This window comes from Oncorhynchus gorbuscha, linkage group LG02, assembly GCF_021184085.1.
Source record: "Oncorhynchus gorbuscha isolate QuinsamMale2020 ecotype Even-year linkage group LG02, OgorEven_v1.0, whole genome shotgun sequence".
Classification (NCBI taxonomy): domain Eukaryota; kingdom Metazoa; phylum Chordata; class Actinopteri; order Salmoniformes; family Salmonidae; genus Oncorhynchus; species Oncorhynchus gorbuscha.
Window position 1 is genome coordinate 37,426,823 of NC_060174.1, and position 23,679 is coordinate 37,450,501.

At 42.6% G+C, this 23,679-nt stretch overlaps 1 protein-coding gene and 1 pseudogene across 1 annotated transcript in view; one reads left to right on the forward strand and one right to left on the reverse strand.

Annotated features, from left to right (window-relative positions):
• The window catches only part of LOC124001828 (transcription factor Maf-like), a 66,522-nt gene extending 61,055 nt beyond the window's left edge, over positions 1–5,467 (forward strand). Inside the window, exon 3 of the mRNA XM_046308944.1 lies at positions 1,588–5,467. The gene's annotated coding sequence lies outside the window, so the exon portion shown is untranslated. The remainder of the gene's footprint in view (positions 1–1,587) is intronic.
• The window catches only part of LOC123990154, a 187,841-nt pseudogene continuing 166,811 nt past the window's right edge, over positions 2,650–23,679 (reverse strand).

Here is a 23,679-nt window from a genome sequence, read left to right on the forward strand (position 1 = left end):
CTCTCTCCCTGGGGATAGTGTGTGTTGCAGCCGGTCCTTACATGCCCCCACACACCCAAAAAATAAATATTTCTAAAAAGAATTGTAGAGCTTAGGGGATGGACGGTGTGTTGTTTCTTCTCTATCCTAGTGAGAGATTTCTTAATAAATTGCTCTAAATCTCCCTGTCCTCAATTCCTTTGGTGTTTGTGTTTGCGTGTGCAAGAGCAGCAACAAGACCGCTGTGGTGTACAGATTAGAACAGAACAGTTCATTGTGCTTCTACATATGAATTGCTTGCTGTTTGGGGTTTTTGGCTGGGTTTGTGTATACTCACTTTGTGAAATCTGATGATGTAAAAAGGGCCTTATAAATACATTTGATTTTTATATATTAGGGGAGAGTGGGGTAAGTTGAGCCATTTGTTTTTTACATTCAGCATCACTCCTTCAAAGGAAATATACAACGATATCTATATATATATTTCAGGATGTTGTGTATCGCTGGAAATAATCAGAATTCATGTAAACATAGCTTGTCCAAAAAAAGTGGTCTCTTGGCACAATTTCCTGCGGGTATGGGCCGCAGAACAGGGTAAGTTGAGCCACTTACTCAATTAATTGTAGTGAATTAAATATCACCACTAACTTTTTAAAACCGTGTCTCTTTATTTGCCAAACACAATTCAACAAAATCACAAATAGTTTTTGTATTTTAATCCACTTTTAACACAGGCTTAACACTTAACACTTTGTACTTTTTTAAACACTTTTAACACAGGCCCTGTTGTTACCTCATATCCCAGTGATAATGACTTTCATTACACCTGGGAAGAAAACTCTTACATTGGCTCAACTTACACCAAGGCAAACATTTTTACTATTAGCCCACACAGCTACAGGGATGTACTTTAATGCTAGGTTTAGGACATCATATGGATGCTTATAGAGGTCCCAACTGATATATAGAACAATCTTAAATGATCTACTTTGGTTTAAATACAAGCGCCATTAAACCTCTAATACAAATTCCTTTGATTTAGTGAAAATAGTTTTTTGGGGACTGAACTTGCTTACCACTTTTTCTATGTGGTTTCTTCCTTCACAGACTCCATTAAAAATGAGCATCTCTTCCTAAAAATTTGGTTACAATAAACATTTTGTGTATGGTTGCCTAGAAACAAAGGTGGCTAAACGTACCCCACTCTCCCCTACAGTGCTGAACTGCTGTTGAACATCATGCAGGGAACAAAGTAGTGTTTAACAGTGAGAGGGACTCTGTCAGGCATCAGCTGACTAACCAGTCGTGGGAATGATGCAGGTCAGCCATGTGATTGCTTGGTCAATGTGTCAATCACTCTTTGGCCCTTCCCAATGTTCCTGGTGGAGAGTAGTTCCGGGTCAAAGGGCGCTGTGCTGCTCACTGACCACAAGAAGCAGCCTTTCTAGGCCAATTCTGATTAGTCCCCTTCTCCCTAATATGTACACTCGTCTTGATTCCTTTCAATAGGATCCTGTCAACAGCGGGCAAGTATTGAAATGACCACAGACACATACGTACTACAACAAACAGTCTTTAATGAGTCCTTTCTCTTCCTATTCTTTACAGAAACCATGACAGAGGAATGGTGATGTCTTACCAACGTCGCTCCATGGCACCGGACTGCGACAAAGCACAACGTCCACACAACGTCTCCAAACCACCCATAAACCAACCAACAGTCCCTGTACAGAAGTCCAGACAGACCCAGTCACCCAACACTTTGTCTTTCATGACGAGATTATTGACAGAAACAAATTACAACAAAACCTAACACCCAAGAAAAAGAATTCATGTTTGATTCAACTACTAAAACTCCTGGATTCCCTCTTCCTCTGGCATCACCAGTAGCTACGGACGCAATTCTGACTCAACATGACAAAGATACAGTACCTCCTCATTGTAAATAGCATTTTGTAGAGTGTTCTATGTAATAATATGTAGGTTGGAGGTCTTTAACTGTAGAGGGGAGAAGTGATGACAGTGAGTCCCATTTAGCCCATGATGTGAATGTAAATAATATACAGTAGGGCCTCGTATGAAACAAAACTACTGCGTCTGTATATAGCCACGAAACTATACCTCTATGTATATAGGCATTACATTATACCTCCTTATTTCTCCTACCCCCCTTCAATCCCCCTAAACTAGCACAATGATACTCACCACTCCCTATATCTCTGTAGACAGACATAGAATAGATATATACAGGAGGAGACTAGAGGCACAGAGGGAAGATACACAGTGTGGGATGCAGGTGGCAACACACTGGAGTGAAAAACACAGGCCCACTTTGGCTGGAACTGGTGAACTCTCCCTGCCACAAAGACGGTCAGAGGGGATGTGTTGCCCCTCGGACCGTCTCTCTTCTCCTCTCCCTTTAGTGTTAAACTACCACAGTTCAACCTGTAGCCACAGTGTAGCTATTAGATAAGATGAATTTGTACATGTATTTTACTCCTTAGTGATGTGACGGGTCCAGTTCAAAGGTTTGGCAGTTTTCTACTTTCTACTCAATGTACAAACGTGATTGGTTTTCATCTCCACTCCCTCCCCCTCCATTCCTGATTGGCTAGTCCTCCTCGCTCCTCTAGTCCTGATGAGGCTGTTGATAGTCAGTGGGAATGTCCATCAGACGGCCTGTTGGCCCGAAGGACTCTCTGAGACCAGGCGCTCGCTTAGCTCCCACAGGCTGGCTGCAGTGGCCTGTTCTTTGGGCTGGTGGGGAGGGTAGGCAGCAGAATTAGTTGTTGAAGTACATACCTCCGAAACTCTCCAGCTCCGGAGCTACTGCACAGTACACTGTGGTGGCTGACCCCTGTTGCTGTGAACTCACAGACAGAGAGAAAGAGTGAGAGAGATACACACACAACATGGAGGACCCTGATCAACATTATCTTTGTGGGAGGAGAGGACCATCAGAGAGATACACAGAAACCCTCCCGTCTGCCAAGAGACAAATGAGATCCTGCCACTCTAAAGATGCTGCCAAGACCTCCACCAGAATAAACACACATCTGGGCTCAGCGACCCCCCCACCATCTTTCCTGCATGACCCCAGAGCATCTGTACGAGACAGAGGAGGAACTCCATACAAATGGAGAGAGACAGATAGAGATATCGAGAGGATAAACCCCAGAGACACCCCTCTCTGCCACAGCCCATAATGATGGGACAGTGTTACCATGGGGACCATGGCCCTGTATATATATTTATATACATATATTTATTTCTATATTGTGTGTGAACAGGACTGCTAACTATCCAGAGTGCATGCTGATGTATATGTGGTAAATACAATGCTAACTGTCCACAAAACAGCACAGATCTCCGCAAAAAAAAAAAAAAAAATACTACAATTTAAGAACGCCACAATCTCCATGGGATGGTGACAACTGTTCATTCAAATTTAAAGCAAACACACCAAAATATGTTGGACTTGCAATCTCTATAGCTGCAATATTTGGATGTTATTTTGTGGAGGTTTGCGCACCGCAAGGGCTGTTTTCTGGACAGAAGATGTGACCCACGGTGTTCTAGACTGGGGAGGAGGGAGCAGCTCTTCTCATTGCAGTGGAGAGCCAGAGGGTTCTATAAATAGACTGTATAAGAGAACATACAGTATATATGTGATGATTACACATCTGTTTCATGAGGGAAGTCAGACATGTGGCTTTTATTTCAGAGGTTTGCCAGGGTAAAGAGAGGTATACACCCCTTAAGAGTAATATGAGTAATATGTTGAGAATAGTGTTCTTGTAAACACACACACACACACACACACACACACACACACACACACACACACACACACACACACACACACACACACACACACACACACACACACACACACACACACACACACACACACACACACACACTATATACATGCATGCACACACTCGTAAACCCCACTGCCCCTTACCCATCTCTCTTCTCTCAGACAACAGACAACCCTCCCTACCCTATACTCTCTAATTAAGTGGGAAATGACTTCTGTATTTCTCAGTTTAACATCTCAAATCCAGTATTCCGTAGTCTGTAGTCAAACTGTACTGAGACATGCCTCCCTAATTACCGTCACAGTTGGTAATTAGGAGCGGAGAGGGGGAACGAGAAGGAGAGAGAGAGCGACAGGAAGAGAGATTCCACTGCATTTGAAACAGACGTCAGAGAGAATTACAGCCAGAAGTCAGGCACTCAGAGGGATCTTTCATATAGCCCTGCTGCTGGCTAAAAGCTGCTGTGATGTTGTGAGAAGAGACTGTTCCGGAGCTGACTTCTATAGACACACATTAAATAGTTATCCCTGGCTCACTGCTATTTATCTACAAATGAGACTGGTGGAGAGCACTGATGAAAGACAGCAGAGCACTGTTTAGTGCAGTGCACTGGCACAGCAGCAAAAGCCTGTACACACACACACACACACACACACACACACACACACACACACACACACACACACACACACACACACACACATATACACCCACTTCAAAGGCCCAGCCTCATTGAGACTCATTTTAGCATCAGCAGTCCAAGCTGGCAGAGCTTAACACAGGAATAGACACACATACTGAAAAATGCCCAAACTGCTCCGGCGCGCACACACACTGACACTCATTAAAATCTAGAAAGACACACTCTCACACACACCCATTCACAGAATAAAGTGCATGCACACTTACACACTCTCATTGAGAAATACAGACACACTAAACAAACTTCCTACTCAGTGTTGGTAGTAGCAGATTGAGGCAGTTAGAAACAGCAGATGAAACAACTGCATCTCTCTGCTGTCTCCCTCCCTGCCAGCACACTGATAACTCTACACACCTCACAGGACTGGCATATCAAAGGCTTACAAATGTCAGTCAGTGTCTAACAGACACCCAGACCCAGACATGCACACTTCAAAAGCAGGGTTGCACATCATTTAGCTAACTCTCAGTTAAGGTATTTGCTTTAGAGACCTACACACAAACTCATTGAAAGATGGAATATATTTGCCTGCTCATTTCACTCTGCTTCCAAGGTCCTCGTTTTCACACTGTTTTAGGTAAAGGGTGGTCAAGCAATACATTGGAATGATTTACACCTGACCTGAAAATACTACACTGCACAGCTGTGGACTCTGTGTGCTCTGAGGGAAACTGTGCACACAGCAGAGAGAAAGGGAGGGAAGGAGAATTGAGGAGAGAGTGAGTGTGTGTACACAGGGGTTATCTTCTTGGTGTTTAGCGCTGCCCTCTCACTACTTGACCTGGTGACCCCTGTAATAGATAAACCTGATGAGATTAGACATTAACAAGCTGAACCATCCACCACCAGTGTCTGTCTGTCTGTCTGTCTGTCTGTCTGTCTGTCTGTCTGTCTGTCTGTCTGTCTGTCTGTCTGTCTGTCTGTCTGTCTGTCTGTCTGTCTGTGTCTGTCTGTCTGTCTGTCTGTCTGTCTGTCTGTCTGTCTGTCTGTCTGTCTGTCTGTCTGTCTGTCTGTCTGTCTGTCTGTCTGTCTGTCTGTCTGTCTGTCTGTCTGTCTGTCTGTCTGTCTGTCTGTCTGTCTGTCTGTCTGTCTGTCTGTGTCTATCTATCACAGGACGAGAGAGAGAGAGAGAGCAGGAGAATGGGCTGGGTCAAAGACATGCACACACAAACCTCATACAAACCTCACACAAACGTCACACTCACGCACACACTCACACACACGCACGCACACACACGCTCTCTGATTTAAACACTCTTATACACTCTCACAGACACACCCACTCATTCACTCCAGACATGTACAGTAACCCAACAGATGTGTTGTATAATCATGTAAATTATAGATAATACCTTTACATTTTAGGCATTGACCAACCAATGTCTCTTTCTGTTTTTATACTAGTATCTTGTCAATGTCAATTCTGATTCTGAAATACATAGTTTTACAGAGAAATGGCTCCGTTTTCTTAGGGTTGTTATGTTCGTGTTAGACCGACCTGACCACCACACACTGGTGAGTGGAGAGGAGAGGGTTACACCAACTGTCCCCTAGACAGTACACAAATAACCAGAACTGAAAAGAGGGAATAGGGAGAAGACTAAAATCACTCCCGCAATATGCTAAAAATGTAGCAGGGTCCTAGCCAACCAGAGCGTCTCCAATACATTTACACAGAAACCCAACCTCTGCATAGGGAGAATCTATATGCTTTAAGAGATGGAAAAACAGGCACTAAATCAGCAGTAGTAACCTGACTCTGTCTGGCCAGAACCCTTACTGCTCTGGAAACTGGTCCCGGATCACATTTATGTCTTCCAATTTTCAAAATAATGAAAATATACTTTGGAAAGTATTGTGCAACATTTAACAGTTAAACAGCCACAATTCGGGCCTCCCGAGTGGCGCAGCGGTCTAAGGCACTGCATCACAATGCTAGAGGCATCAGTACAGATCCGGGTTCGATCCCGGGCTGTATCACAGCCGGGAGACCCATGAGGCGGCACACAATTGGCCCAGCATTGTCCGTGTTAGGGGAGGGTTAGGCCGGCTGGGATGTCCTTGTCCCATCGTGCTCTAGAGACTCCTTGTGACGGCCGGGCACATGCACGCTGACTTTGTTCGCCAGCTGTATGGTGTTTCCTCTGACACATTGGTGCGGCTGACTTCCGGGTTAAGCAGTGTGTCAGCAGTGTGGTCTGGCGAGGTCGTGTTTCGGAGGACGCATGGCTCTCGAGCTTTGCCTCTCCCGAGTCCATACGGGAGATGCAGCAATGGGACAAGACTGTAACTACCAATTGGATACCAGGAAATTATGGAGAAAAGAGGGTTAGTTTTTTTTCCTCCGAAAACAGCTAAAGGTATTTGTATTGAAAAGCAAGGTGGGAGAGAACAGAGATAGTAGTGTTGAAGCAGTTTACTGTATCTCAGTTATTTGGCGTTATCTTCATAGTATTTCATGTTACTGTGGTGATCTTTAACCATGTCCAATCACTCTGCTTGTATACTACAACAATAATAAAACAAGCATTGTGCTATTTGTTAGCATAGGGGTATTGTACCAGAGAAAAAAACAGGTCTGAAAAAACATGTTTTCTTTCTGCCTCTTCAAGGTTGTGCTCTGTCATTCTGTCTCTGATAATATGCGTGACACTGTACCCAGACGTCTGTAGTTATGTAATTGACCTCTAACCCCTGACCCCTGACCTGTAAATACACCCAGTACTGTAGAGCAGTCTGTTTTTGTCCCATCCCGTCCTGTCCTGTCCTGTATATAAGAACATGTAAATATCAAACAGCTATGCATGCTGAAACTCTAGCACTTCTTTCAGGTACTTTTATAATCCCAAACTTCTCATATGGCATGTGCTGAAAATCAACTATAAAAAAAAAGTAATTAAAAAAATGAAAAGAGAATAATAAAAAAGAACCAGACGATGATATCCTGGACAACGTGTGACGTCTTACAGTTTTCTTACTCCTGTGGGTGGTTCTCTTCTGTTCCTTTAACTGTCATTCTTACTGTGGTCGAACCGTTCTGGTCAAGGTTCTGTTCAGTTGTGTTGATGTGGGAAGGGTTGAAGCAAAGCAGAGAGGCAATCCAATCTGTACACTGTTACCAACTAAAGCCTGGTTAAGTGGCTGCGTCCACAACTATCGCCGGAGAGCATACTCCTTTACTCCTTTACTCTGGTGAAGAGAGCAGACAGGGGAAATGGATTGTGGTGTGGTCTTGTTCTTTTTTTATAGATCAAGAATTGGAACTGTGTAGGCTACAGAACAAGCTTACATGATAAAAGGGTCACTGAAACTAGGACCAGTATATGAGATTTGCCACAGCCCTAGGACCCAGCCTGTCTGAGATAACTGTCTAACATGAAGATCTATCTATGCCATGAAGGAGAAGATAGGACTCCAACAGGACTGTGTGCTTTTGTTGATCCTTGTGGAATGTTTATTTCCAACCCCATGGCGTTCACAATAGATGGAAGTGTGTGATTGTTAATCTGTGCTAAAGATATTTTACATTTAATAAATTATCATTGTAACAAAAACACATCTGCTTGCTTGTCGTCTCTCGCCCGTGTTTGCGTAATATATATATATATATATATATATATATATATATATATATATATATATAGAGAGAGAGAGAGAGAGAGAGAGAGAGACAGAGAGAGAAAATAAAAGATTGTTCAGCACAACAACACCTGCTCAACCAGACCCAGAGAGCTGAAGGTGGAGCGAGACATGTCTGCACTCTGGACTGTGGTGAGACAACATCGACAGGAGAAGGAGCAGAGGAGGGAGAAGAACAAAGGACTAGAGGAGTGCTGGAGGAGAGTGCTGGAGGAGAGTGCTGGAGGAGAGTGCTGGAGGGGAGAGTTGGAGGAGAGAGCTGGAGGAGAGAGCTGGAGGAGAGAGCTGGAGGAGAGAGCTGGAGGAGAGTGCTGGAAGAGAGTGCTGGAGGAGAATGCTGGAGGAGAGGGTGAGGCAGATGATGTGTGACAGAGAACATCCCATTAGAGAGCTGGCCACTCCCGCAGAGAAGACAGCAGAACAGCCCACCTCAGATCCTGACAAAAGTCTCGACACCAGAGCAGAACAGTTCACCCCAGTCCCAAGCCCAGGGGATCCCATCCACTCTGAGCAGCCCCTCTGTCAGCCCCCCCCCCCACACACACACACACACCCACTGAGGACATACACAAGTCACAGATTGTACTCTATTTGGCCTCAAATGGGAAATATATATAAGAACATTTACTTTTTCCCAAACACACAGTGTCTAAACTCTGGTGTCCAAACAGGCACAAATGACCTGCTCTCAGGCACAAATGACCTGCTCTCAGGAACAAATGACCTGCTCTCAGGAACAAATGACCTGCTCTCAGGAACAAATGACCTGCTCTCAGGCACAAATGACCTGCTCTCAGGCACAAATGACCTGCTCTCAGGCACAAATGACCTGCTCTCAGTCACAAATGATCTGCTCTCAGGCACAAATGACCTGCTCTCAGGCACAAATGATCTGCTCTCAGGCACAAATGACCTGAGAGTACAGCAGGAAAGTAAAGCCACAGCACTCAAGGGAGTGAAGTCAGGCGCACAAGTGGTTATCTCCACCCTGCTACCACGAAAAGACTTCCACCCTGCTACCACGAAAAGACTTCCACCCTGCTACCACGAAAAGACTTCCACCCTACTACCACGCAAAGACTTCCACCCTGCTACCACAAAAAGACTTCCACCCTACTACCATGAAAAGACTTCCACCCTGCTACCATACAGGGGGTAAACGAAAGTATTTCCCGTGACTGTGCCTCAAAACCAACGACTAACAACATTGGACACTTTATGGAACACAAGGCCTTTACTATCTCATCCTGGAATATCCAAGGCGTGAGGTCATCTGACTAAAGTGGACTTCACCAAAGAAATGAGAAATACAGACATCCTACAAGAAACATGGTGTAGAGGATATGGACCCACTGGTTGCCCTCTAGGTTACAGAGAGCTGGTAGTCCCATCCACCAAACTATCAGGTATGAAACAGGGAAGGGACTCAGGGGGGTATGCTCATTTGGTATAGAGCAGACCTAACTCACTATTAAATTAATCAAAGCAGGAACATTTTACATTTGGCTAGAAATTCAAAAGGAAAGTACCTCAACAGAGAAAAATGTCCTCCTGTGTGCTGCCTATTTCGCTGCACTAGAATCCCGATACTTTAATGAAGACAGCTTCTCCATCCTGTAGGGGGAAATCAATCATTTCCAGGCCCAGGGACATGTATTAATCTGTGGGAACCTAAATGAGAGTTTGTTCTTAACTGACTTACCGAATTAAATAAAGGTTAAATAAAAAAATTAACCTGACACACAGGGGGACAAACACCTACCTGAAGGTGACAGCATTCCCTCCTCCATATGCTCCCTTAGGCTCAACTATGACAGCATAACCAACAAAAACAGGTCACAACCTGCAGCTCTGTCACACGCTGGGATGCACATTGTCAATGGTTGGCTTCGAGGAGACTCCTACAGTAAGTACACCTATAACTCATCTCTTGGAAGTAGTACTGTAGACTACTTTATCACTGACCTCAACCCAGAGTCTCTCAGAGCGTTCACAGTCAGCCCATTGACACCACTATCAGATGAAAGCAAAATCACAGTCTACTTGAACAGAGCAATACACAAGCATGAGGCATCAGAGCAAAAGGAACTGAATAATATTGAGGAATTCTATAGATGGAAGGAAAGTAGTATGGAAACCTACAAAAAAAAGAGTTAGGCAACAACAAATTCAATCCCTTCCACCCCTAGACAACTTCCTGGACAAAACATTTCACTGTAATAGTGAAGGTGTAAACTTGGCAGTAGAAAACCTAAACAGTATATTTGACCTCTCAGCTTCCCTATCTAATCTAAACATTTCAAGGTGAAAACCTAAGAAAATTAACAACAAAAACAAATGGTTTGATGAAGAATGCGAAGACCAAAGAAAGAAATTGAGAAACCTATCCCCCCAAAACCCAGAGACCCATAAAACCTGAGTCTACGCATTCACTATAGTGAATCACTAGAACAATACAGAAATACACTACGGAAAAAGAAGGAACAGCACGTCAGAAATCAGCTCCAATGTAAATGAAGAATCCATAGACTCTAACCACTTCTGGGAAAATTGGAAAACACAAAACAAACAACAACACAAAGTGTTATCTATCCGAAATGGAGATGTATGGGTAAACCACTTCCCCAGTCTTTTTGGCCCTATAAAAATATAACATATAGCATAAGCATACATGATCAAATACAAATCTTAGAATCAACTATTAAAGACTACCAGAACACACTGGATTCTCCAATTACATTGAAGCAACTAAAGAAAAAAATACAAAGCCTTCAACCAAAAAAAGGCCTTTGGTGTTGATGGTATCCTAAATTAAATGACAAAATATACGGACCACAAATTCCAATTGGCTATACTTTTTAACATCATCCTCAGCTCTGGCATCTTCCCCAATATTTGTAACCAAAGACTGATCACCCCAATCCAAAAAAGTGGAGACAAATTTGATCCCAATAACTACAGTACCGTGGGATATGCGTCAACAGCAACCTTGGGAATATCCTCTGCATTATCATTAACAGCAGACTTGTACATTTCCTCAATGAAAACAATGTGCTGAGCAAATATCAAATTGGCTTTTTACCAAATTACCGTATGACAGACCACGTTTTCAACTTGCACACCCTAACTAACAAAGAAACAAAACAAAGGCAAAGTCTTCTCATGCTTTGCTGATTTCCAAAAAGCTGTTGACTCAACTTGGCATTAGGTTCTACTATACAAACTGATGGAAAGTGTTGACGGGGGTAAAACATATCCCCAACCAAGGAAGGCCTACAGCAGCACCTAGATCTTCGGCACAGATTCTGTCAGACCTGGGCCCTGACAGTGAATCTCAGCAAGACAAAAATAATGGTGTTCCACAAAAGGTCCGGTTGCAAGAGCACACAAAAAACATTACATGCCTCAGCCTAAACATCAGCGCCACAGGTAACTTCCACAAAGCTGTGAATGATCTGTGAGACAAAGCAATAAGTGCCTTATATGCCATCAAAAGGAACATAAAATACTTCTATCAGTTATACAATCCATTTCCCTTTATGGTTGTGAGGTCTGGGTTCCGCTCACCAACCAAGAATTCACAAAATGGAACAAACACCAAATTGAGACTGCATGCATAATTCTTAAAAAATATCATCTGTGTACAACGTAAAAGTGCATCAGTAGAGGTGACTCAAAGCTGGGACCGAGAGACAGCTTCCATCTCAAGGCCATCAGACTGCTAAACAGCAATCACTAACTCAGAGAGGCTGCTGCCTACATTGAGACCCAATCACTGGCCACTTTAATAAATGGATCACTAGTCACTTTAAACAATGACACTTTAAATAATGCCACTTCAATAATGTTTACATACCTTACATTACTTATATCACATGTATATACTGTATTTTATACCATCTATTGCACCTTGCCTATGCCGCTTGGCCATCGCTCATCCATATACTTACATGTACATATTCTCATTCACCCCTTTAGATTTGTGTGTCTTAGGTAGTTGTTGGGGAATTGTTATATTACTTGTTAGATATTACTGCACTGTCAGAACTAGAAGCACAAGCATTTCACCACGCTCACATTAATATCTGTTAACCATGTGTATGTGACCAATACAATTTGATTTGGTTTGAAAACACCCAATAATGCATGCAGAGCAGAATTAGGCCGATACCCACTGATGATCAAAATCCAGGAAAGAGCTGTTAAATTCTACAACCCACTAAAAGGAAGTGATTCTCAAACCTTCCATAACAAAGCCATCACCTACAGAGATATGAATCTGGAGAAGAGTCCCCTAAGCAAGTTGGTCCTGGGGCTCTGTTCACAAACACAAACAGACCCCACAGAGCCCTAGGACAGCAACACAACCAAATCATGAGAAAATAAAAAGATAATGACTTGACACATTGGAAAGAATCAACAAAAAAACTGAGCAAACCAGAATGCTATTTGGCCCTTAACAGAGAGTACACAGTGGCAGAATACCTGACCACTGTGACTGACCCAAATTTAAGTAAAGCTTTGACTATCTACAGACTCAGTGAGCATAGCCTTGCTATTGAGAAAGGCCACGGTAGGCAGACCTGGCTCTCAAGAGAAGAAAGGCTATGTGCACATTGCCCACAAAATGAGAGGGAAACTGAGCTGCACATCCTAACCTCCAGCAAAATGTATGACCATATCAGAGACACATATTTCCCTCAGATTACACAGACCCACAAAGAATTTGAAAACAAACTCAATTTCGATAAACTACAATATATTTTGGGTGAAATACCAGTGTGCCATCAAAGTAGCAACATTTTGTGACCTGTTGCCACAATAAAAGGGCAACCAATGAAGAACAAACACCATTGTAAATACAACCCATACAGTGCCTTGTGAAAGTATTCGGCCTCCTTGAACTTTTTGAGACTGAGACTATCACAGCGCAGGTGCATTTATACAGAGACTTGATTACACACAGGTGGATTGTATTTATCATCATTAGTCATTTAGGTCAACATTGGATCATTCAGAGATCCTCACTGAACGTCTGGAGAGAGTTTGCTGCACTGAAAGTAAAGGGGCTGAATCATTTTGCACGCCCAATTTTTCAGTTTTTGATTTGTTGAAAAAGTTTGAAATATCCAATAAATGTCGTTCCACTTCAAGATGGTGTCCCACTTGTTGTTGATTCTTCACAAAAAAATACAGTTTTATATCTTTATGTTTGAAGCCTGAAATGTGGCAAAAGGTCGCAAAGTTCAAGGGGGCCGAATACTTTCGCAAGGCACTGTATTTATGTTTATTTATTTCCATTTTGTACTTAATTATTTAATTATTTGCACATAATATAACATTTTATGACATTCTTTTTTCTTTTGGAACTTTTGTGAGTAATTTTCACTGTTCATTTATTTTTTACTTTTGTTTATTATCTATTTCACTTGCTTTGGCAATGCAATTGGCAATGTTTCCCTTGCAAATAAAGCCATGGAGGCTCCTCAGAGGAGGAAGAGGAGGACCATCCTCCTAAGTTAATTTCAGAAACATATAAAGTTATCATTTTTATATAAAACTATACGAAATATATTCACGTCACTAAATAATTGATTTAAACATACTGTTTTGCAATGAATGTCTACAGTAGCCTCAGCAGCACCATGGTGTAGCCAGATGACAGCTAGTTTCCATCCTCCTCTGGGTACATTAACTTCAATACAAAACCTAGGAGGCTCATGGTTCTCACCCACTTCCAGAGACTTACACAGTAAATCTGAAACTTCCGGAGGACGTCCATCAACCTATCAGAGCTCTTGCAGAATGAACTGACATGTTGTCCACCAAATCAAAGTATCAGAGACTTAATCTAGTACTGAAAGCATAAGCTACAGCTAGCTAGCACTACAGTGCATAAAATGTGGTGAGTGAGAGAGTTATATTTTGTTGTATTTTTTTCACTTTCAATTTCACTTAGCTATCGAATGCAGCTAGTCTACTAAAACACCCTACACAAAAAAGAGAGGAATGCTATGTTAGCGAGCTGGCCATTGCTATCCAACACTGGAACACTTCCAAGTCAAGGTAAGCTTTTGGTTTTATAAATGTATTGCCACCAGGACTAGCCGTTGTAAATGCTAAACTGAATGCTGACTGTACTGCATGATTGTAGCGGGTTTATTAACACATTTTTTGGTGCACTGAACTCTACAAGCAAAGGTCAAAATTGAGAGGAAGAGAGCGAGTAGATGTGAGAATGAATTATACAACGAGCAAAGTGATCCTACTGTTTGTGAGTGGCTGCTATGAAGGTGAACAGTATTTGCGTGTGATAAGGGGTGAATTCATTCTGACGATTCTGTTGAAAAAAGTTTCTTATGTGTAAGCAAATGAGAAAAAACATACCTGAATTTGTCCAATAGAAACTTGTTTGCAACTGTTGGACTAATAACTACACATGAGATCAGCTAGATGCAGGCAAGAGTATGCAAGGCGGTCTTGAAACTGTCTTTCACCTTCATTACTATTATTCTGCTCTCGACCTGTGCAACTACATTGTAACACTTTCATTCATAGGCTAGGTTGTAGCAACCTCATGTTGGGTATTGAAAAAATGTGAATATCATGTGGTATCTTAAACCTATCGATGTTACATTTAGCTGGGTGAATAGAATTTGAATGACAGTCATCCAATGTGCTGTAATAGAAATAAGCCCATGCTCCTAATCGTCCTCCCTCATCTTAAATGACACTGACCGCCACTGGAGTGTGTTTGCCCTAGCCCTAAGCGGCGTTAGCCTCCGCGAGCCGACAGCCCATCTGAGCGTGCCCGTCCAGCTGTGAGGGGAATCCTGGGTAACGCGGTCCAGTCAGATAAACAGCCTGGCCCTCCATTCTGCCTGACCAACCAACCGCAAGGGGAGGGATCAACACCACAAACAGACCTCCAAAACACCCCAACGGTCCCCCTCAAGACTCCACAGTCACCCCATAACCTCAGCACACTAACGCATAAGCGCAGCCATCCCCACCCCTGGAAACAAATGGCCTGTCCAGCGTAATGCTGTTCTTGCCATTCTAATGGGGGAGCCCTCTAAGGCACTGGCCTCTGCTCCTCAGTATGTTTTACACTCTATTAAAGAGCCGTCATTAGCCCCTAGGCCTGCTGGGTAATACAGAGCCCTGGGCAGCCTACTCCCCTGAGGGCCATTAGGGACAGGATGGAGAGACCACACACCTAACACTGGCTCCCCCTGTCTCCACATCTCTCCATCTGAAGAACATTAGAGAATGGAGAGGCAGTATACCTCCAGCCCCTGCTACAGCTGCCCCCTCGTCTACCCTCTCTGTTTGCCACACTCCACCATCTCTTCCTCACGTCCAACTCCTGCAGCGTGTGTGTGGGAGGTGTGGGAACATATGCTTATCTGGTGAACAAAGGGAGGTAAGAAAGAGCGAGGAGAGGAAAGAGTAGGGAAGAAGGGGATGAGACAAGGGGGGACAAAATTAGAAAGAAAGGAGGAGAGGAGAAAAGAAAGGAGGGTTTTGGGAAACGATGAGTGTGAGAAGGACTTGGGTGGTGACTGTGAAACTCCTTTTTATCTTGGGAGAGGACTTGTGAGGTGATGGGCTTCAGCTAGTTATTGTCTCCTAATAAAAGCAACATATGCCAATACAATAAAAGGCCTTATTGGACAGCTCTTCATTAAAGAGTGGCAGTAAAGAGAGAGGAGCTCTGGCACAGGGAGGAGATTAAAAGGCCTGGTCTGAATGGGAAAATAGGAGTTTCTCCATAGAATGGCACTATGGGGGCATGTAGGACTATAAAACAGCTGAATTAAACATGAAAAGGACTGGACGCTTTATTGGGCATGATCTCTCACTCTCTCACTCCCTCCTCTTACTCCCACTCTTCCTCACTTTCTCTTCTAACCTCTCTCTCTTTCTCCCTGTCACTCCCTCTCTTTCCCACGTCTACGTCCCTTATAAGAGCCTCTTTAACTTTTACAGATGCACCATTGAGAGCATTCTGTCGGGCTGCATCACCGCCTGGTATGGTGCATCACCGGGGGCACACTGCCTGCCCTCCAGTACATCTACAGCACACAGTGTCAAAGGAAGGCAAAGAGATCTTTAAGGACCTCAGTCACCCAAGCAATAGACTGTTCACTATCGTCCGACAGACGGAGACAGCACTGGTGCATCAGAGACAAGACCGAGAGACAAAAAAACATCTTCTATTACTAGACCATCAAACTGTTGAACAGCTTCTATTACCATCAGACTGTTGAACAGCTTCTATCACCAGACCATCAGACTGTTGAACAGCTTCTATTACCATCAGACTGTTCAACAGCTTCTATTACCATCAGACTGTTCAACAGCTTCTATTACCATCAGACTGTTGAACAGCTTCTATTACCATCAGACTGTTCAACAGCTTCTATTACCATCAGACTGTTCAACAGCTTCTATCGCCATCAGACTGTTCAACAGCTTCTATTACCATCAGACTGTTGAACAGCTTCTATTACCATCAGACTGTTCAACAGCTTCTATCACCAGACCATCAGACTGTTGAACAGCTTATATCACCAGACCATCAGACTGTTGAACAGCTTCTATTACCATCAGACTGTTGAACAGCTTCTATCGCCATCAGACTGTTCAACAGCTTCTATTACCATCAGACTGTTCAACAGCTTCTATTACCATCAGACTGTTCAACAGCTTCTATCACCAGACCATCAGACTGTTGAACAGCTTATATTACCAGACCATCAGACTGTTGAACAGCTTCTATTACCATCAGACTGTTGAACAGCTTCTATTACCAGACCATCAGACTGTTGAACAGCTTCTATTACCAGACCATCAGACTGTTCAACAGCTTCTATTACCATCAGACTGTTGAACAGCTTCTATTACCATCAGACTGTTGAACAGCTTATATTACCAGACCATCAGACTGTTGAACAGCTTCTATTACCAGACCATCAGACTGTTCAACAGCTTATATTACCAGACCATCAGACTGTTGAACAGCTTCTATTACCAGACCATCAGACTGTTCAACAGCTTCTATTACCATCAGACTGTTGAACAGCTTCTATTACCATCAGACTGTTGAACAGCTTCTATCACCAGACCATCAGACTGTTCAACAGCTTCTATTACCATCAGACTGTTCAACAGCTTCTATTACCAGACCATCAGACTGTTCAACAGCTTCTATTACCATCAGACTGTTGAACAGCTTCTATTACCATCAGACTGTTGAACAGCTTCTATCACCAGACCATCAGACTGTTCAACAGCTTCTATTACCATCAGACTGTTAAACAGCTTCTATTACCAGACCATCAGACTGTTCAACAGCTTCTATTACCATCAGACTGTTCAACAGCTTCTATCACCAGACCATCAGACTGTTCAACAGCTTCTATTACCATCAGACTGTTCAACAGCTTCTATTACCATCAGACTGTTCAACAGCTTCTATTACCATCAGACTGTTCAACAGCTTCTATCACCAGACCATCAGACTGTTCAACAGCTTCTATTACCATCAGACTGTTCAACAGCTTCTATTACCATCAGACTGTTGAACAGCTTCTATCACCAGACCATCAGACTGTTGAACAGCTTCTATTACCATCAGACTGTTCAACAGCTTCTATCACCAGACCATCAGACTGTTGAACAGCTTCTATTACCATCAGACTGCACAACAGCTTCTATCGCCATCAGACTGTTCAACAGCTTCTATTACCATCAGACTGTTGAACAGCTTATATCACTAGACCACCAGACTATTGAGCAGCTTCTATTACCATCAGACTGTTCAACAGCTTCTATTACCAGACCATCAGACTATTGAACTGCTTCTATTACCATCAGACTGTTCAACAGCTTCTATTACCAGACCATCAGACTGTTGAACAGCTTCTATCACCAGACCATCAGACTGTTGAACAGCTTCTATCACCAGACCATCAGACTGTTCAACAGCTTCTATTTCCATCAGACTGTTCAACAGCTTCTATCACCAGACCATCAGACTGTTGAACAGCTTCTATTACCATCAGACTGTTCAACAGCTTCTATTACCATCAGACTGTTCAACAGCTTCTATTACCAGACCATCAGACTGTTCAACAGCTTCTATTACCAGACCATCAGACTGTTCAACAGCTTCTATTACCAGACCACCAGACTGCTGAACAGCTTCTATCACCAGACCATCAGACTGTTGAACAGCTTCTATCACCAGACCCCTCAGACTGTTGAACAGCTTCTATCACCAGACCCCTCAGACTGCTCAACAGCTTCTATTACCAGACCATCAGACTGCTGAACAGCAATCACTTGCCGTCTACCAGGTGATGCACACTCACTCACACAACACACACACAAACGATCAAACACACACACACACACACACACACACACACACACACACACACACACACACACACACACACACACACACACACACACACACACACACACACACGTTATAGAGACATTGAACCACTGGTCACTTCCCGTTTCAAGTACTATATCCTCTGACGAAAGCTGTGAGGCTGATACGTAAGCTTATTAAAGATCAGCGATACTATCAAGAGCAGTGAGCGGTTTCCTTTTTCCTTCATCTTGTTCAACTGTTGCCTGCTCAGATGTGCGAGTACCTTTTGAAATACTATATCCCCGACATAGCTCATTCTAATATTTCTAATACTGATTTTGTGTCACTGATCTACACACAATACCCATAATGTCAAAGTGGAATTTTGTTTAGCCAACATTTGAGAAATAAATAAAACATTTCAAGCTGAAACATCTTCATTCAATAAGTATTCAACCCCTTTGTCATGGCCTAAATTAGTACAATGTGTTTAAGAAATTGCATGGACTTATTCTGTGTTCAATAATAGTGGTTAACACAAGTTTTTAATGACTACCCCATCTCTGTACCCCACATCTGTAAGGTCTCTCAATCGAGTAATTGTAACGGTTGCCGTCTGGAGATAGAGAGGACCAAAGCGCAGCGTGGTTAGTGTTCATCATTTTAATGGAAAACTGAACACTTCAAAACAACAACGTGACAACCGAAACAGTTCTATCTTGTGCAGACACACAAAGACTGAAAATAACCACCCACAAACCCCAACAGAAAACAGGCTACCTAAATATGGTTCCCAATCAGAGACAATGACTAACACCTGCCTCTGATTGAGAACCATATCAGGCCAAACAAGAAACCCAACCTAGAAACACAAAACATAGAATACCCACCCAACCCAACTCACGTCCAACAGATTCAACAACAAAGACCGTGAGGTTTTTCAATGCCTCACAAAGGAGGGCATGTGTAAAAAAAATATTCAAAAGCAGAAGCTGAATATCCCTTTAAGCATGCTGAAGTTATTAATTAGGCTTTGGATTAGATACAGGTGTCCTTCCAAACTCAGTTGGCGGAGAGGAAGAAAACTGCTCAGGGATTTCACAATGATCAATGTGATTTTAAAACAGTTACAGAGTTTAATGGTTGTGATATGAGAAAAGCTAGTTACTCCACAATACTAGCCTAAATGACAGAGTGAAAGTAGGAAGCTTGTACATAATACAAAATGTTCAAAAACATGCATCCTGTTTGCAACAAGGCAAATAATACTGAAATACTAATACTGAAATAAATTTGGCAAAGAAAGGAACTTTTTGTCCTGAATAGAAAGTGTTGGGGCAAAACCAACACAACACATCACTTAGTACCACTCAGCATATTTTAAAGCATGATGGTGGCTGCATCATGTTATGGGTATGCTTGTCATTGGCAAGGACTAGGGTTTTTTGTGGGATAAAAATAAATGGAATACAAGCACAGGAAAATAAGCACAGGCACAATCCTACAAGGAAACCTGGTACAGTCGGTTCTCCAGCAGACACTGGGAGACAAAATCACATTTCAGCAGGACAATAACCTAAAACACAAGGCCAAATCTACATTGTAGTTGCTTACCAAGACGTCATTGAATGTTTCTGAGTGGCCTCGTTACAGTTTTTACTTAGATCGGCTTGAAAATATATGGCAAGACTTGTAAAGGACTGTCTAGGAATGATCAACAATCAACTTGACAGAGGAATCTTTTAAAGAATAATGGACTAATATTGTACAATCCAGGTGTGCAAAGCTCTTAGAGATTTACCCAGAAAGACTCACAGCTGTAATCGCTGTCAAAGGTGCTTCTATAAAGTATTGACTCAGTGGTGTGAATACTTATGTAAATTAGATACAGTTGAAGTCGGATGTTTACATATACTTACTCTACTATTATTCTGACATTTCACATTCTTAAAATAAATTGGTGATCCTAACTGACCTAAGACAGGGAATTTTTACTAGGATTAAATGTCAGGAATTGTGATAAACTGAGTTTAAATATATTTGGCTAAGGTGTATGTAAACTTCTGACTTCAACTTCCTTATTTCATTTGCAAACATTTCTAAAGACATGCTATCACGCCTTCATTATTGGGGTATTGTATGTAGAGAGAGAAAAAATATTTAATACATTTTTATGTGGAATAAGTCAAGGGGTATGAATACTTTCTTGAGGCACTGCAGATTGTATTTTTATACAGTGCTATTTGGGTTGTCAATTGGATTCGCCATTCTTTCATTTTTTTCTTTCTTTATATTTTAGTTGTTTAACATTTTACTGCATTGTTAGGAGCTAGTAACGTTAACATTTCGCTGCACCCGCTATAACACCTGCTAAACTGTGTACGCAACCAATACACTTTGATTTGATTTTACTTTCTCATTTAATCTCAATCGTTCTCCTTCTTCACTCCCTCTCTTTACCACTTTCCCAGTTTATCTCTCTCCCTCAGTCCATTCCCTCACGTTCTCGTCTCTCTCTGTAGAAGTAGGATATAACTGTATTTGGAACTGAGATCCAGTATAGGGAGGGCAAAAGCATCCTTAATACACACATCACAATAAGATCATTCTCTGTCTCATTGTTATGGTAACAACAGACAGTACAGGCTATTGCTCCATTTGTAAATGGAACATAATCACTCAGAATACAACCACAATGATCTACAATATGGATGGGATGGGGAGTTATTGTTCAACTATGTATGTATTCAGACCGTCAAGCAATAGACAATATTCCAGTTGTATTATAGAATATGAGTTGATACTGAAAATATTTTACTTCAAGAGATAATGAGATTAAGACTACTCGTATGAAAATATTTATTATATTAGATATTATGAATTACATTTTTTTAAATCAAGACTAAATGGGATATCTGTGTGCAACCTCCCTCCCTCCCTAGCTGGAGGTCGTCAGAGGGGTGTTCTGGTTTTAATAAGGAGGCAGGTCTGGCCCATTAAAGTCTGCTAGTAATGATAGTCATTTGGCAGGGATGCGTCATTTTCACAGAAGAGCAACTATCACCATCATCATTACAAGAACTGCCGTTTTACGGGCTCCTAACCAACTGTGCTATTTTGAGTGTATTTTCACATTGTTTGTAACTTATTTTGTGCATAACTTTGCTGCTACAGTCTCTTATGACCGAAAAAAAGCTTCTGGACATCAGAACAGAGATTAATCACCACAAACTTGATGATGTTTTTTCTTTAAAGAGTCTGACGCTAAGAATATACCGCTGCTCCGAGACCAGGTCCAAATCCCGGTCTCAGAGAAAAGTAATTTGTGTGAAGAAAAGATGTAAATACAGGGAACGGAGATCGGGGCGCCTTGTGAGAATTAGTCGGCGAGTGGGTAACCCGCCTCTACCATCCGTTCTATTGGCCAACGTGCAATCATTGGATAATAAACTGGATGAACTCTAATCAAGACTATCCTACCAACAGGACATAAAAAATGAATTTCTTATGTTTCACTGAGTCGTGGCTGAATGACGATACGGATAATATACATTTGGCTGGGTTTTCTGTGCATTGGCAGGACAGAATAGCTACGTCTGGTAAGACGAGGGGAGGGAGTGTGTTTCTATTTGTCAATAACAGCTGGTGCACAATGTATAATATTAAGGAAGTCTCGAGGTATTGCTCACCTGAGGTAAGCTGTAGACCACACTATCTACCAAGAGAGTTTATATCTATATTTCCGTAGCCGTCTATTTACCACCACAAACTGATGATGGCACTAAGACCGCACTCAACCAACTGTATAAGGCCATAATCAAACAAAATGTTCACCCAGAGGCGGTGCTCCTAGTGCCCGGGGACTTTAATGCAGGTAAACTTAAATATGTTTTACCTAATTTCTACAAGCATGTCACATGTGCAACTAGAGGGGAAAAAAACTCTAGATCACCTTAGCTCCACACACAGAGACGCATACAAAACTCTCCCACACCCTCTATTTGCCAAATCTGACCAAAATTCTATCCTCATGATTCCTGCTTACAAAATAAAACTAAAGCAGGAAGTACCAATGACTCGTTCAATAAGTGGTCAGATGACGAGCATGCTACGCTACAGGACTGTTTTGCTAGCAGAGACTGGAATATGTTACGGGATTCATCCAATGGCATTGAGGACTATACCACCTCAGCCACCAGCTTTAGCAATATGTGCATCAACGACGTCGTTCCCACAGTGACCGTATGTACATAGCCCAACCAGAAGCTATGGATTACAGACAACATCTGTACCGAGCTAAAGGCTAGAGCTGTCGCTTTCAATCCCAATACCCTCCGACGGACCAAACAGGCAAAGGGTCAATACAGGACTAAGATTGAATCCTACTACACTGGCTCTGACGCTCGTCGAATGTGGCAAGGCTTGTAAATCATTACGGACTACAAAGGGTAACCCAGCCGCGAGGTCCTCAGTGACGCGAGCCCACCAGACAAGCTAAATGCCTTTTATGCTCACTTCGAAGCAAGCAACACTGAAGCATGCATGAGAGCACCAGCTGTTCCGAACGACTGTGTGATCCCGCTCTCCGTAGTCGATATGAGCAAGACCTTAAAACAGGTCAACATTAATAAGGCCGCAGGGCCAGACGGATTAACAAGACGTGTACTCATGACATTTTTAACCTTTCCCTGACCGAGTCTGTAACACCTATATGTTTCAAGCTGACCACCATAGTCCCTGTGCCCAAGAAAGTGAAGGTAACCTGCCTAAATCACTACTGCCCGTAGCACTCACGTTGGTAGCCATGAAGTGCTTTGAAAGGCTGGTCATGGCTTACATTAACACCATCATCCCAGAAACCCTAGACCCACTCCAATTTGCATACTGCCCCAACAGAGCCACCAATGACGCAATATCTATCACACTCCAAACTGCCCTTTCTCACCTGGACAAAAGGAACACCTATGTGAGAATGCTGTTCATTGACTACAGCTTAGCATTCAACACCATATTGCCAACAAAGCTCATCACTAAGCCAAGGACCCTGGACTAAACACCTCCCTCTGCAACTGGTTCCTGGACTTCCCGACGGGCCGACCCCAGATGGTAAGGGTAGGCAACAACACATCTGCCACGCTCATCCT